The sequence below is a fragment of the Electrophorus electricus genome, chromosome 2, assembly GCF_041902795.1.
Source record: "Electrophorus electricus isolate QZ-2024a chromosome 2, ASM4190279v1, whole genome shotgun sequence".
In the NCBI taxonomy this organism is placed as follows: domain Eukaryota; kingdom Metazoa; phylum Chordata; class Actinopteri; order Gymnotiformes; family Gymnotidae; genus Electrophorus; species Electrophorus electricus.
In genome coordinates, this window is record NC_137498.1 from 5,800,628 (window position 1) to 5,815,881 (window position 15,254).

Sequence of the window (15,254 nt, forward strand, 5' to 3'; positions counted from 1 at the left end):
TCATCTGCTGGATACAGAGGTACACACACACACACACACACACACACACACACACACACACACACACACACACACACAAACACACTCCTATTCAAGTTCACAGACAATAACAGGTCTCATTGTGAAGTTCTCTGTGCAATATTATCCAGTAATACAGACCTCTGCTCACCTGGTAGACAGGTAGTGCACAGTGCTGATAACACACTGTCATGGGTTTGCTTCCCAGAGGGCACACATACTGATAAACATGTGAGATGCTCTTGATAATAAAATCTGTATATAAATAAATACATACATATCTGTCCATCTCACACTGAGTTAATTTTGTAGTTCACAGATGTGAACAGACGGTGAGCAGAGAGGGACAAACAGGACAGAGGAGAGATCAGCAGACACAGGTGGGTGTCACACATCCATGTTATAATATCAGTGAACTCTGATTCAGTACACAGATCTGTTCTACAGTGTCAGAGCTTGGATTATTGATTAATTTCTGCCTGTTAAGACCCAGTGAAAGTCATGCAGGTACTCGTGAGAGGTCATGTGTTTCTGAAAGTATGGAAAAACTTTAAGGGCCTTATTCTTGTGTGCACAGAGAACTTCACTACAGTCTTTACTGCAGTGCACACAGTCGATTCTGATTGCTAAATTATGACAGACAGTATGACATCATCTAATATGCTGTAGTTTAGCAAAGCAGTTAATTGTTTAATATTCTGTAGTTTCACAGAGTAGTTGTTATTTGCCTAATGTGCTGTAGTTTACCAGTGACTTTTCAGCAGTCATTCATTTATGACTGTTGTAGCTAGAGATGTTAAGCATTGCTTATGTGTGTGTGTGTGTGTGTGTGTGTGTACGCTATATGCTTGATGATAACTTTATTATGATCACCTGCTCTATAGCAGTACCTTTATGCTACTGGGCCTTTTTAGACGCCTCACTGCACTCAGAAGTAACTTCTGAATCAACCAAAGTAGTAGAAAAGCGCCGGAAAATAATGTAATTGCCGGCCAATCCCTTCATGTAACACCGACATGAGGCAAGAAACCTTTGGGCTATATAGAAAATAGCTTACTACATACTGTATGCTGCATACTGGACTCATTATATACTGTATACTGTTTACTGTTCCCTGTAGTAGTATGATGCATAATATCCAGTGTGTAAAAAGCACAAACCCAACAACACAAACACAAAAAGGTCATGCGAATGTATGAAGTTCTACCCACTTGTGATTTACCACCACCGTTGCATGATGAGATGCAGTACACCACGGAGACAGGCCTGGTCACGTACTGGATTAATTGGCCGTAGCAGTATGTCATCTGGGTATATTTTGCGTACTGGAAAAATTCATTTTGGTCAGACTAGTTTCCAAGATCTCTTCAGTAAGCACTCATTAACTAAAGAAAAATTGATCAACACACATTTATCATTTGTATTAAAAAGGGCAGGTGATGTATGTATGTGGTTACTCTCCTCAGCCACTTTATTAGGATCACCTTTACACTACATCGTTATCTGCTAGCTGCATTATATACCTGTGTGCAGTTCCACCGGCTTGTGTATAAACTTCAGACACACTGCTTTTCTTGTTACACACTCATACATGCCCTAAAGACACTACCACTGCAGAAACACTTGTTTGTTGAGAGTGGTCTACCATCCAGGTAGGATCCATTCAGCAGTGCTCCTGTGGTCACACACTAAACAGTGGTGCACACCTGTAAGACATGTGCACATATTAAATTACAGACTGCAGGTCTTTATTAAAGTGGCTGGTGAGTGTTTAAATGTTTGTGAATGTATAAAACAGATTACACACATGCTTGCATAAATTATATTTACATGTGCATTTATGGATTAAATGTATATTAAAATTAACACCTCTGCAATACAATACATTTATTGTATTAACACTTGTATTAATCCACTCAACAGGGTGTGCATTATTCTATATGTATGTGTGCTAATATTTTGTAATTGTGATCTTTTCTGCAGGATGATGTGATGTATTCTACTCTAGCCCATATAAACACCACCAGACCAGCACCCAGAGCAATGGATAATGGAGATAATACAGAATATGTCAATATCAAACTAAATTAACAAACCTGAACACACACACACACACACACACACACACACACACACACACACACACACACACACACAGACTTTTATTGTATGGTATCTAGCCAGTGAAGTGTAGTTATGTTCTTCTGTCTTGGTTTCAGTGCTGTCTTTGTATAATTTTCTGTATCTATTGGTAATTGCTAATTAACTTCTAATTAGTTACTCCAGGTGTGGTTTCAGACTGGCATAAGTTAGGAATTGTAGGGGAGGACTAACAGTGACAGGGGCAGGACTAAGACTGATAACATTACAGTGTAGCCACTCCAAGAACCAGAGTACTTGGGTTTTATTCCTCTTGATTTCATCTTCTACATGGGAAAGGAGGCTAACTGCTAAATCTAAATGTTAAATGCTGTAAACGTCAATTAAAATTTTCTCAGTCTGCAACTATAATTGTGACTCCTACAAGTATCATTTCCTACAAGTATCAAATGTCTGTACAATAATAAAAACAATTTATTATGTTTTATTACATTATGGATTTTTTCAGCAGAATGGTTTTTCTTCATTTTATTTGTGTATCTCTGTTGAAGCATTTTTGGATGTTTAATCTTTAAATTGTAGCACATTTTTATGTTAAGCAGGTCATTTTATAGTCAAATGCCGTCCCTTGTCTGTACGCATCACTTCCACTGTGAGAGTCTATTGCTGTTTCATAAATAAAGAGCCAAAGCAGGACAGAGAGTTGTGGTTTCTGTTTATACCCACTGATAACCACATACATCATGAAGGTGTGTGTGGTGTAGTTCACTGACAGCAGTTGGATGTCACTGTCTGTTACTTTCTCTTTAGGACCAGGGTTGAACTCCAAAGTAGAGCAGATGGTTCTGCAGAATTGTACACAGTGTGAAACCAGATCAGTGACATGGAAACAGTCTCACTCAGACCTTTTTTCCCCAAACAGGCGACTCTGGTCCAGTTCTTGGTGTGAAAGGGTTTATATGTAGGCTGGTCATAGGAGGTAGTTGCTTAGGGCAGTAGAGCTGCATTGAAAAGGTTCTGCAAAATGAATTTATTTTGCTGTTGTAGCTGAGGCAGTTGGCTTGCTACAGCTTTATATGACATTATTACCTATATACTTATACTAAAATATAAATATTAGGAGTGCAGTGGTATGTGTTTTCATCCCAAATCACCCCATACACATTACAGTTCACTGTATGCAGTCATACAGAGAAAACACAGTAGTCTAAGTGTGAAGGCTAATGAACATAATGTGGAATCAAACTTCACATCTGCGATTTCCACTCCAAACCTTAAGCTGTAATCTATGAGCAAGTTAGCAACATGCTAGGCTAAATGTCGCTCAAGCTCGTTAGCGACATTTACTGAATCGTTAACACTATGAGCTGTTTCTTTCAAATCACCTGTGTGGGAAAGTTTCCCAGCAACCTGAGTGGTGGACGAGGACAGTGTGTTGGTGTTGTAGGGTGTGTGTGCTAAAACACATGAACATGCACATTCAACAGCATCACCCAGATGTGCCAGTTGTGTTTGTTGCTTTTGTCCTGTTGCACCAGTGATGCCTAAATGGAGTGTGAAGAAGATCTCTTACAAGTAAGGTGCTTTTCAGGATGTGGAACTTGGAATCTTCTTCATATATGTATATATAATATCTGAAGAAGTTATATTTATTTCTGAGGTGGTTATTAGTAATGAGTGGAAATGTGCTCACTTGTTTATTTTTGTTTATTTATTCCTCACTTGGTTATTCTGTGTATGATTCAGCTCTTGGTCACTACACACTTGATCAGGAAGGCTGGACAGCCCACACACACACACACACACACACACACACACACACACACACACACACACACACACACACACGACCATGTTACTTTTTGAGATTCATGAACTTTAAGTTCTGCTGTGATCCAGCTCTGAACCTCATGGTTTAATCAATAAATCACTAACTGACTCATGAGGGATTCTGAGGAACAATGTCATATTCACTCCAGTGACACTGATGTTTCAGAGAAAGCTAGATGCTCGAGGATAAAATGAAATGTGATTTTAATCAGAAAAGGATAATCCAACACAGTCAAACTCAGGCAAGGATCAGAACCAGTACTATAGGATAAACAGAGCCAGGGAGCATCACAGAAAGGAACTAAAGTCCAGGTTGAAATCCAGAGAGACAAAATATCCAGGCAGACAAATCCAGGAGGGGCACAAAACAGAAGTAAGCAATCAGAAATAGTTCAGAAATACAGAAAGCCAATATATAACATTTAAAACATTTAACTCACACTTTTATCCAAAGTAACTTACAGTTATAACTGAATACAATTTAAGCGATTGAGGATTAAGGGCCTTGCACAGAGGCCCAACAGTGGCAACTGGCAGCTTTCTAATTACTAGCTGAGTACCTTAACCACTGAGCTAACACTGCATATCACTCCATATGCACAGACATTACTTCCACTCTAATGACCTCAGCAGCTTTCTTCATTTAACCAAGCGTTTGGGTTTCCGCAGGATTATCAAGAAATGAGATACTCCGCTGTAATCTGTAAAGGCATTGGGAACGCAGCACACACTCAGGTGTGTCATACTCTGAACAGACTGATATTAAATGTTCAATTCATTTATTTATTCTTTTGTTGACATATTAAGGACTCACTAGCTGCATTAAGTCCATATAACTGCAACTTCCTAAACAGAGTGTCACATGAATATGACATTTTTGAATGGTGTATCATAATAAATAAAATCAAATTTATTTATGTAGTGCTTTTTAAAACAGAAATTGTCACAAAGCAGTGTTACAAATGTCCAAGTCCAAGCCCCCAGTGGCAAGGAAAAACTCCCTAGAGCATGAAGAAGAAACCTTGACTCGAAGGTGGGGCCCATCCTCCTCTGGCCGACAACAGTCACCACAATAATAACAATTTTAAGACAAAAGTAAAAAACTAATAATACAATTTAAAAAATAAGCAATTAATGTCTAGTCCAGTTTTCTAGATGTCCTAGTCTTGTCCCGATGGAGTGCACGTGTCCGAAACCCATCCGCAAGAGAACGTCCTTTAACGTCCATCAAGTAGTTGGCTGGGGTGGAGGTGTGGTGGGCTACAGCAAGGGACATCAGTGGGTGGAGGGAGTAGCCATGGCAGCTGAGATGGGTGTAGGCTCAATAACATCATGACATCAGGGGTAGGTGAACCTCGGCAGAAAGAGAGACTAAATTATTAGGCATGTCCAGGTACGAGAGTGTGAAAATGAGGGACTGTTTCTTAGTGAGAATGCTGGTGAGATTTAATTTTCTCTCCACTTTGTTTTATTCACAAAAGGTGACTTTGCAAAAAATGTTTTTGGTCACACACTTAGAAACACACACACACACACACACACACACACACACACACACACACGTTCATATATAATTAATGAGGTTCTGACTGGGTCATCACCTCTTGTTTAATCTAATTTAATGAGCAATGAGAGACTGGTGGAGAGCAAACCAACACACATAAAAGCTGTGGTTGAAAAATCAGGGTTATTCCACTAAATATTGATTTGGGAATTATTATTTTTATTAGTGTTGTTTAAAAATTAATGTAAACTTGTTTTCTTTGCATTTTTGAGGTCTGTAAACATTGCATCATTTTTGTTATTTTGCCAGATGTTATGTTCTGCAAATGACAATATTTGTATTTGGAAATTTGGGAAAAATGTGTGAACCCCTAGCAAATCATGTTTATGAACTACCAGCGAAAGCCTGTGTGTGCTTTCTAGTCTGTCAGTCTAAACAGAAAACACAGTTTGAGTAGGAAACAGGTTTGTGCAGGAAACAGCTCCACCCTGTGGCCACACCATGCATGTGCATTTCACAGGGACAGCAGCTGGGTCAGAGTGGGTGTGTGCGCTGTGAAGTGAAGTTATAACAGAGTAACAGCAAGTCTTCTCAGGACCCACGTGGCAAGTTCAAGAGGTTTTATTGTCATTTCAGCTATATACAAGTACACAACAAAAACGAGACAATGTTCCTCCAGGACCATAGTGCAACATAAAAACAACAGTGCAACAGGCAACATGCTACACAAGTGCAAACAGCCCAATATAGTGCAAAATGTCATTAAATAAACATTAAATAAACAATAATGTGTTTGGTTTTGTGAAACTGCTGATGAGAACATTAAAGAACAGAAGAGGTCTGGCCAAGCTCATTTGTTCCCAGTTCCTCTCTGCTGGGTGGACATTAGGGTCTGTTGGACTGAAGTACTGCTGAGAGAGTTCTGGAGTCAGTGTGTGTCCACAGTGGTGGTGGAGTTCTGGGTGTAGAGTTGTCAGTGTGTGCTGGGAGGTCAGTGGTGTTTTCAGTTTGTGTTTTCTCTTCACTGTGCTTCATCTCACTGAAGGTGAGTGTGAAATTCTCTCTTAATGCTGAGTGATATGAAACTACATTTTATATGAAACTGTACATTTATGTGTGAGTCGGTGAGTCTTTCTCATCTTTCCTCTCATCAAAATTTGATTCAATGTTTGCTTCACAAATAATCATTGGTCACTCCTGCATTTTGTGACTTAATTTTAAATACACAATAAAGCTTCAAAAGGATTACCCTGATTACCTTAATTTACTGTTTAATTTACTGTTTAATTTATGTTTCTGCAGGCTGCACTCTGGTAAAGAGTAGAAGAACATTACATATCCGAGCACATGTAGGAGACTCAGTACAGCTGCCCTTTTCCTGCACTGAACCACACAGCAGACCTGAGAGTTTTACCTGATATAAACACCAAAACTCCAGTTATACTGAGATCTCCAGTGAGACTGAACAGTACAGAAACAGAGTTCAGCTGGCTACTGCTCACTCTCCAGGAAATCTCTCTCTACTCATATCACACCTGACTGAAGAGGATGAGGGAGACTACAGGTGTTTTATTAATGGGAGTGAATGCACAGACATGCAACTCACTGTTACAGGTAAAAGGCATCACATCTCTATTTCTACTGACTTAACAAAACTCATTTTATACTAAACTGTATGTTGCTTTTTTAAACATACACTGCAAATGTCTTTGCCATCTCATTGTAGGTCAACACTATTAACATTCTAAAGATCACCATGGAGTTGTATTTCTTAATCACATGATTATTATGATTACATGACAGTTTATTTGAACTGTGTGTCTATAATGATTTGCTTTGGTTCCTGTGTGTTCCACTGACTGCACATCCACAGCTGGACAGACGAATCTACAGGGTCATGTGGGAGGGTCTGTTCTACTGCCCTGCTCCTGGACTGCACTACACACCAAACCACACACTCTTAAAGGGACCTTCCAGAGACAAAGAAATCTACCCCACTGACCAGACTCAGCGTTACACAGGCAGAGTTCAGCGGCTCAGTTATTCTCCAGGAAATGTGTCTCTACTCGTATCACAACTGACTGAGGAGGATAAAGGAGTGTATGTGTGTTCCCTGAACAGTAATGTTGTCAGGAGAGTGTTACTTGATATTACAGGTAAATGAACCTGCTGCTGTTTTCATTTAGTCCATATGCAGTTTTGAGATGAACAGAGATTTAATGTTCTCTCTCTTTCTCTCTCTCTCTCTTTCTCTCTCTCTCTCTCTCTCTCTCTCTCTCTCTCTCTCTCTCTCTCTCTCTCTCTCTTCTCTCTCCCCACTTTCACTACAAACTCTACTCCAGTGACCAAAGTCCAGACTAGACCAATACCTTCAACCACATCATATCAAGCACCTACTGGAACACACAACACAGAGACCCCAGATAAAGGTAAGAGGTCATAGTTCTGATGTGTTTTGATAAGATGTGAAGATACAATGTGAAAGCTCGGCTGTGTCTTTAGTGAAATAGTAACATTTATTCACATTTTATTTGTTACACATGCACACATTCTCTCTCTCTCTCTCTCTCTCTCTCTCTCTCTCTCTCTCTCTCTCTCTCTCTCTCTCTCTCACACACACACACACACACACACACACGTTCCCTCCTTATTTATATTTTCCCATTTACAGATTCAGATTCTGCCAGAATGTATTAATTCATCCTCATTCCTGTTCTGCTGCTGTTAGGAATTGGAGTTATCTACTGGAGATACAGAGGTACACACACACACACACACACACACACACACACACACACACACACACACACACACATGTTGTGCTTACTGTGCCTCATTCTGTCTGCTTTCATTCTGTAGTTCAGAGATGTGGGCAGAGGGAGAGCAGAGACGTGAGGACACAGGTGAGTACACACTCCCCCTTAAGACTGACAGCACGCTGCGTTCGCTCTATTCTAGCTGAACCCATATGGTTCATTAACATGCTTGCACACAAAAGCCACCTCAAAATGCAGGACACAGGCAGGGTAGCATGCTTTTCTCAGCTGTTACATCACTGAACACTGCCCCATTTTAAAGGGTCTTTTCAGCTTTCTTCCTTCATTCTGAAGGCACAAATGGTCTATTCTGTCAGACTTTCAATTTATCACACCCACAGTCCATGTTTACATGTACAGTATAAGGCAGATGTTGTTATCAATATCATCTCACATGTTTATCAGTATGACAGTATGTGTGTTCTCAATCAAACCCATGACTCTCGTGTTACCAGCACCTGTCTACCAGGTGAGCAGATAAGCAGGAGATGGATTACTGGATATTGTACAGAGAACTTCACACTGAGACCTGTTATAATTGTGAACTTGTATAGAAATATATGTGTGTGTGTGTGTGTGTGTGTGTGTGTGTGTGTGTGTGTGTGTGTGTGTGTGTGTGTGTGTGTGTGAGTATTAATGTTTATATTTTCTCTGGATGATGTAATGTACTCCACTCTAGCGCACAGTAACACAACCAGAACAGCAAAGGTCGAAGACACTGCAGATAAAAGAGAATATACCACCATCAAACTTAACTAATACACACACACACACACAGTGTCATTAATTCTACATAGTTTTCCTTTGTTATTCATTTAAATTTAAAATAAACAAATAAACAAAAGTTCTGAATTAACTCAGTGTGTTTTTTGATTACTGATAGTTTCCTGGCAATTTTCTTACACACGGCTTCAAAGTGTTTAACGACCAATCCAAGCACACGGTGTAGTTTAGCACAAGAAGAAGCTTCGCACGTGTCTATGATGATGGTGTAGGACACAGCATGGGCCGATGAAGGTAGTGGATGCAGTGTGGAGAGGTGATGTCATTGGTGGGCGGAGTTTGATAAATGCTAATGTATTATCTGCACACTGCTTATGTCTGTTTAACATGGAGATTATGTAGGTATGGCAGGTGCTGGAGTCTCAGTTAGAAACTCCATAAGTTTATAGCTAACTTTATGTACGTTTGTTTTGTGAAATTCATAGAATGGTGAATGATTAGTTTTCTTTGAGCTGTTAGTCACAGTTTCAGTTCCCACTGCTTCAACAAGTGATGGCTGCAGAGCTCCATTTTTTAAGGCCTGCTTTTGTGATGCGAGGAGGTAAAGCAGGATGCGAGGAAGAGTCATGTTACACACAACAAACATTTATTGTGATACACAAAAGACATCTAAGTGGTTAGCAGGCTAACCGGGTTTAAACATCAACAACACTTATACTCAGACACAAGACTTATATACATGCATACTAATGACACACAATAAGGAGCAGGTGTGAAACACAGGGAGGGCATAGCCATACAGATAAACACACACACACACACACACACACACACACACACACACACACACACACACACACACACACACACACACACACACACACACACACACGTTTGGGGGGAGGGGCCGTACCATGACAGCTTTCCTAACAAAGGTTCACCAACCCCAGGAAGGAGGCAGGACGCAGGAAGTGTTTATCTGGGCAAACCAAGAATTAGAGTTATAACATTAGTGTAGTTCAAATCACTTGCAGATTTACAATGAACCCACTTACACAAATATGGTAGTCAGAAAATGTAAACTGTGCACAAAAACTGTAAACTGTAAACTTGTACAGCACTTTCTTAAACCCAGTTTATAAAGAGCTTTACAGGGAATAGAATGAATAATAAAGCTTATTACATCCTGAGATCTATCATCTTATTTGCAAAAATAAAAAATAAAAATAAATGAAAGTTGGACAATTTAAATAATACAATGCAAAATTAAATTAGGAATTAATCATTTAAAGTAAAAGGCAATTTACATGATTAAATGATTATAAATAGACATAGCACATTATAAATAAGAAAAGGGAAGACCTTTCATACAAAGCACTTAACGCATTATGAATGTTCAGAACATTTTGCATCCATCAAGTCTTTATGGGCACTTGTAATACCTTATAGCATTATTTTAAAAAGATTTTGTAGTCTACTTTGAGTACATGATTTAAAGGATTAAAGGGTTAAAGGTTATGATTTGAAGCTTCAGTGTCTCACTCTGTCTGGATCAGAGCTGCTCTTTAAGGATAAATCCTGCATGAGTTCACATGCCAGCGTTTCTCCAGGATCGCTCTGATGTGCTGCACTCGTCTGTAATATTAAAACCCAGTGACAGAGCGGTGCAAGAACAGGTGACTTGAGCACTAGATAATGCTTCATATCAAAAAGTCAAAGATGAATGCTCATTGGTAGTGTGATTTTGTGCAGTAATACATTTAATGTTTTGTGAAAATAAGATAAGGCATTAAAAAACAAAAGTAATAAATGAACGAAGGTTTAACAAGGATACACATTGTCACTGATGCAAAATGCCTCCGTCACAGTATCCCTACTGTATTTCTTTCTCAGTAGCTCCACCTAGTGGAGACTTTAGTGCTGGGTAACCTTGAATGAGTATGTGCAAATACAAATACAAGATTTTTATAATCCATTCATATTTTAATAAAACTGATGAAGATCTTAAACTGAACTGCTGGCCGAGACAAAGACTGTCAGATGGAGTTTTTTTTTTTTTTACATTTTTTATAAAGAATCTAAAGTCATCTAGTCAACTGACCAGACAAACCGTTACACTGATAGAATTCAGCTGGTTACTGCTCCAGGAAATTTCTCTCTGTTCATATCTGGTCTGACTAAAGAGGACTGGAGACAGTACAGGTGTAGCATCAGCAGTCATCATCTTATAGAGGTCCAACTCCAAGTAACAGGTAAACCAACCTCTTGTATATTTATAGTATGCATGAAATGTTGACTACCCTTAGTGACTGGTCTGTACCAATAACTATCGTACTATGAATAAAAATACAGTCAACTAGACAAATATGGAATGCTATTCTCATCTAAAATATGAATCTGAACCCACTGATGCAACACTAATAGATCACAGACCTGAAACACTCAGAAATAAAATATGACATTCTGTTTGTGCTTTATTTTAATCTCCCCATATTTAGTCCAAGGTGCCTGGGTCATGTGGTCAGAAACTGACCAGTGATAAAATAGTGGATCTCTAACACAAAATATTCATGGAAACAGATAGGCTGTACTTTCTAACTGTGGACATACTAGGTGTTTCTATTAAAGTATAAACACCCTGGAATTGTGGCTGACATGAGGCATATAAAGACATTTAGATTTCAGCTCTGGTTGTTTGAGCACCAAGTTTCAAGAATCATTGAGAAAATACACTGCCTGACCAAAAAAAGGTCACACACTCTAATATTTCATTGGGCCGCCTTTAGCTTTGATTACGGCATGCGTTCGCTGTGACATCATTTCCACAAGCAAGTCACAACATTTATTTGTGTCCAGAGTTGCATCAATTTTTTCCCAAGATCTTATATTGATGATGGGAGATTTGGACCACTGTACAAAGTCTTCTCCAGCACATCCCAAAAATTCTCAATGGGGTTCAGGTCTGGACTCTGTGGTGGCCAATCCATGTGTGAAAATGATGTCTCATGCTGGTGAACCACTCTTTCACAATTTGAGCCTGATGAATCCTGGCATTGTCATCTTAGAATATGCCCATGCCATCAGGGAAGAAAAAAAATCCATTGATGGAATAACCTGGTTGTTCAGTATATTCAGATAGTCAACTGACCTCATTCTTTGGGCACATAACGTTGTTGAACCTAGACCTGACCAACTGCAGCAATCCCAGATCATAGCACTGCCCCCATAGGCTTGTACGGTAGGCACTAGGCATGATGGATGCATCATTTCAGCCGCCTCTCTTCTTATCCTGATGCACCCATCACTCTGGAACAGGGTAAATCTGGACTCATCAGACCAAATGACCTTCTTCCATTGCTCCAGAGTCCAATATTTATCCTCCCTAGCAAACTGAAGCCATTTTTGCCGGTTAGCCTCACTGACAAGTGGTTTTCTTAAGGCTACACAGCTGTTTAGTCCCAATCCCTTGAGTTCACTTCGCATTGTGCGTGTGTAAATGCTCCTACTTTCACTATTAAACATACCCATGAGTTCTACTGTTGTTTTTCTATGATTTGATTTCACCACACGTTTAAGTGATCGCCGAGCACGATCATTCAAGATTTCTTTCCAACCACATTCCTTCTTCGAAGATGATGTTTCCCCGCTGTCCTTCCACTTTTTAATAAGGCATTGGCCAGTTCTTCACCTGATTCTAGTAGTTTCAGCATCTCCTTAGATGTTTTCTCTGCTTGATGTATGCCAATAATTTGACACTTCTGAAACAGATTAACATCTTTTCCACGACCACAGGATGTGTCTTTCGACATGGTTGTTTAACAACTGAGAAGGTACTCACTGCATCAATTAGGGTTAAATAACTTGTTTCCAGCTGAAACATAATCACCTATGCAGTAATTATCCAATGGGAGGCTCTTACCTATTTGCTTAGTGAAATCCAGGTGGTGACCTTTTTTTTTGGACATGTAGTGTATGATTCACAGTATTAAGTCCCACCTCTTTGTATCTGCAATTATTTGATTCTCTCACAGAAAATGATTGATTTGTATTTAAAAGAAAAGACAATTTGCTTGCTTCAGAAAGGAAACACTGCACCTACAGAGCCCTGTAGCCTCAGACTAAGCTGTTGTATTACCACCACTGACACACAGCAAACTGACACACAGGAAACTGAACATATCTGCTTGTACAAATTGTAAATCCATCAGTTCTGTAGTATAAAATCTAAAGCTAAATGTACAAAATACATAACAGCCCTGAACCCTCATTACTTATAACTGATCACACTTTGCTATTCTTGCAGAGCCTCCATATAAACCTAGAAAGCCTAAGAGAGAGTAATGGAATTTACAAACTGTCAAATGATTTATTGCTTGATTTGTTTTGACCCTCCATATATATATATATATATATATATATATATATATATATATATATATATATATATATATATATATATATATATATAAATTATTATTATTAGTATTATATGATTTATGATGTGACAATATTATATGAAAATAAATTAAAACACAATGAGGGATCCTCAAAATAGTTTTATTGACTTAAAAAAAAATATGTAATTGTGAAATATTCAAGTGATTAAAGTAAATAAAACTTCCGAGTCTTAAACGAATACGTACCACCCAGTCTTTAATGTCCGCTGCCGGTCATGTAGTCATACTCAAACTTGCGTATGGATCTCGGGTGGGGGTGTGGGTGTGGGTGTGGGTGTGTGTCTCTCTCTCTCTCTCTCTCTCTCTCTCTCTCTCTCTCTCTCTCTCTCTCTCTCTCTCTCTCTCTCTCACCCACTCATTCACCCCTCCCACTCCCTCCCATTGGTTGATTCTCTAGAGGTTACACCTCCTCACCCCCCCCCCCCCGCCCACCATCATGCAGGAAAAACTTTATGACAAAATATGATATAAGGTGGAAAAAAAAACTCCTCCCAGGGTCAGAAATACACTCCTCATTTGACTCCTCAATTTTGCCGCCTTTTCTTTCTACCCAACCACCCGGTCTGACCAATCCCGTGCAGCGTGCAACTCCTCCCACAAAACCAGACCCTCGTACCCGCTCATTTAAATTTAGTTGTACCCCTGATGTTTGAGTAGGAATCATTGAAATAATTCTTTAATAGTGAAATAATGTGATTAAAGAAAATAAAATTTTTTAGTCTCATACTACACCAGTTTGTCTCCACTTTCTCTATCTGTTCAGTGTCCTCTCTGACACACACTCTGCAGTTAGAGGTCATTGACATTGACACTCTCTCTCTCTCTCTCTCTCTCTCTCTCTCTCTCTCTCTCTCTCTCTCTCTCTCTCTCTCTCTCTCTCTCTCTCACACACACACACACACACACACACACACACACACACACACACACACACACACACACACCTCCCACACCTCTTCACATCTTATTTGCCAGATGTACTCAAACAAGGCAATAAGCAAACTTTTCAGAAAACATCACAAAGTTTTAATTAATTTATTTTTGTCTGATCTCTAACCATTGTGGTTACTCTATACGTTTTATCACACAAGGTTTTTGTCCGTTATCACACGTTGTACTCCTACCACTTTCAGTGCATTCCACAACTGAGAGCGGTGTTGGGGGAGGGACGTAATTTACAACTTCTATCCGAAAACCATTTCTATCCCCACCGACTTTTTCTTAAAGCCGTGTTTTCGGTATTTCAATCCTTTAGTTCACAACAGGTAAGCAATTCAGTAATGCTTAACTAATTCATGCTATACCTTATATTCGTATAAGTTACTAAAAAGGCTGACGTGTATTTAGCTATTTATTTAGCTAATGGATGAAATACTTTATCGTGCGTTGTATGATTTAACTCAGTGGGGCTTAGCGTCGTAATTAATTTCAGGTCTAGACAAAACATACATTTTAACAATCAATGCGTAGTATCTACAAGCTATCGTAAGTATTCTTTTGCGAGCTATCTAGGAAAGGATATTGTCAATGTCTTTATTCTGATGATTAATGGTCAATATGTAATATGACCGCTATGCCATAGAGTACGTGAAACATTTTGATCGACTAAAACTCTTTTGATCGACGGCTATTCTTATTCTCAGGGCTAGCTAAATAGAAAAAACTTTAGCTTCGAAGTGGGTGAATCTATTTACTTAAATTAACCAGTACATGACCTGACATAAATGCGGTTTTGGTATAAAGGATATCATTATGGTGATCTTTTCTACTCATGGTCTATAAGTCTGTTCTATGTATTTCCATAGT

At 39.1% G+C, this 15,254-nt stretch overlaps 2 long non-coding RNA genes across 3 annotated transcripts in view; both read left to right on the top strand.

The window, feature by feature from the left end:
• Positions 1-15,254, top strand: part of LOC145647300 (uncharacterized) — a 498,552-nt gene that overhangs the window by 11,280 nt on the left and 472,018 nt on the right. The window lies entirely within an intron of this gene.
• LOC145659981 (uncharacterized) lies at positions 344-2,814 on the top strand. Its single transcript, XR_014126196.1, has 2 exons — positions 344-398; positions 2,002-2,814. It is a non-coding gene; the product is annotated as an uncharacterized LOC145659981 (long non-coding RNA).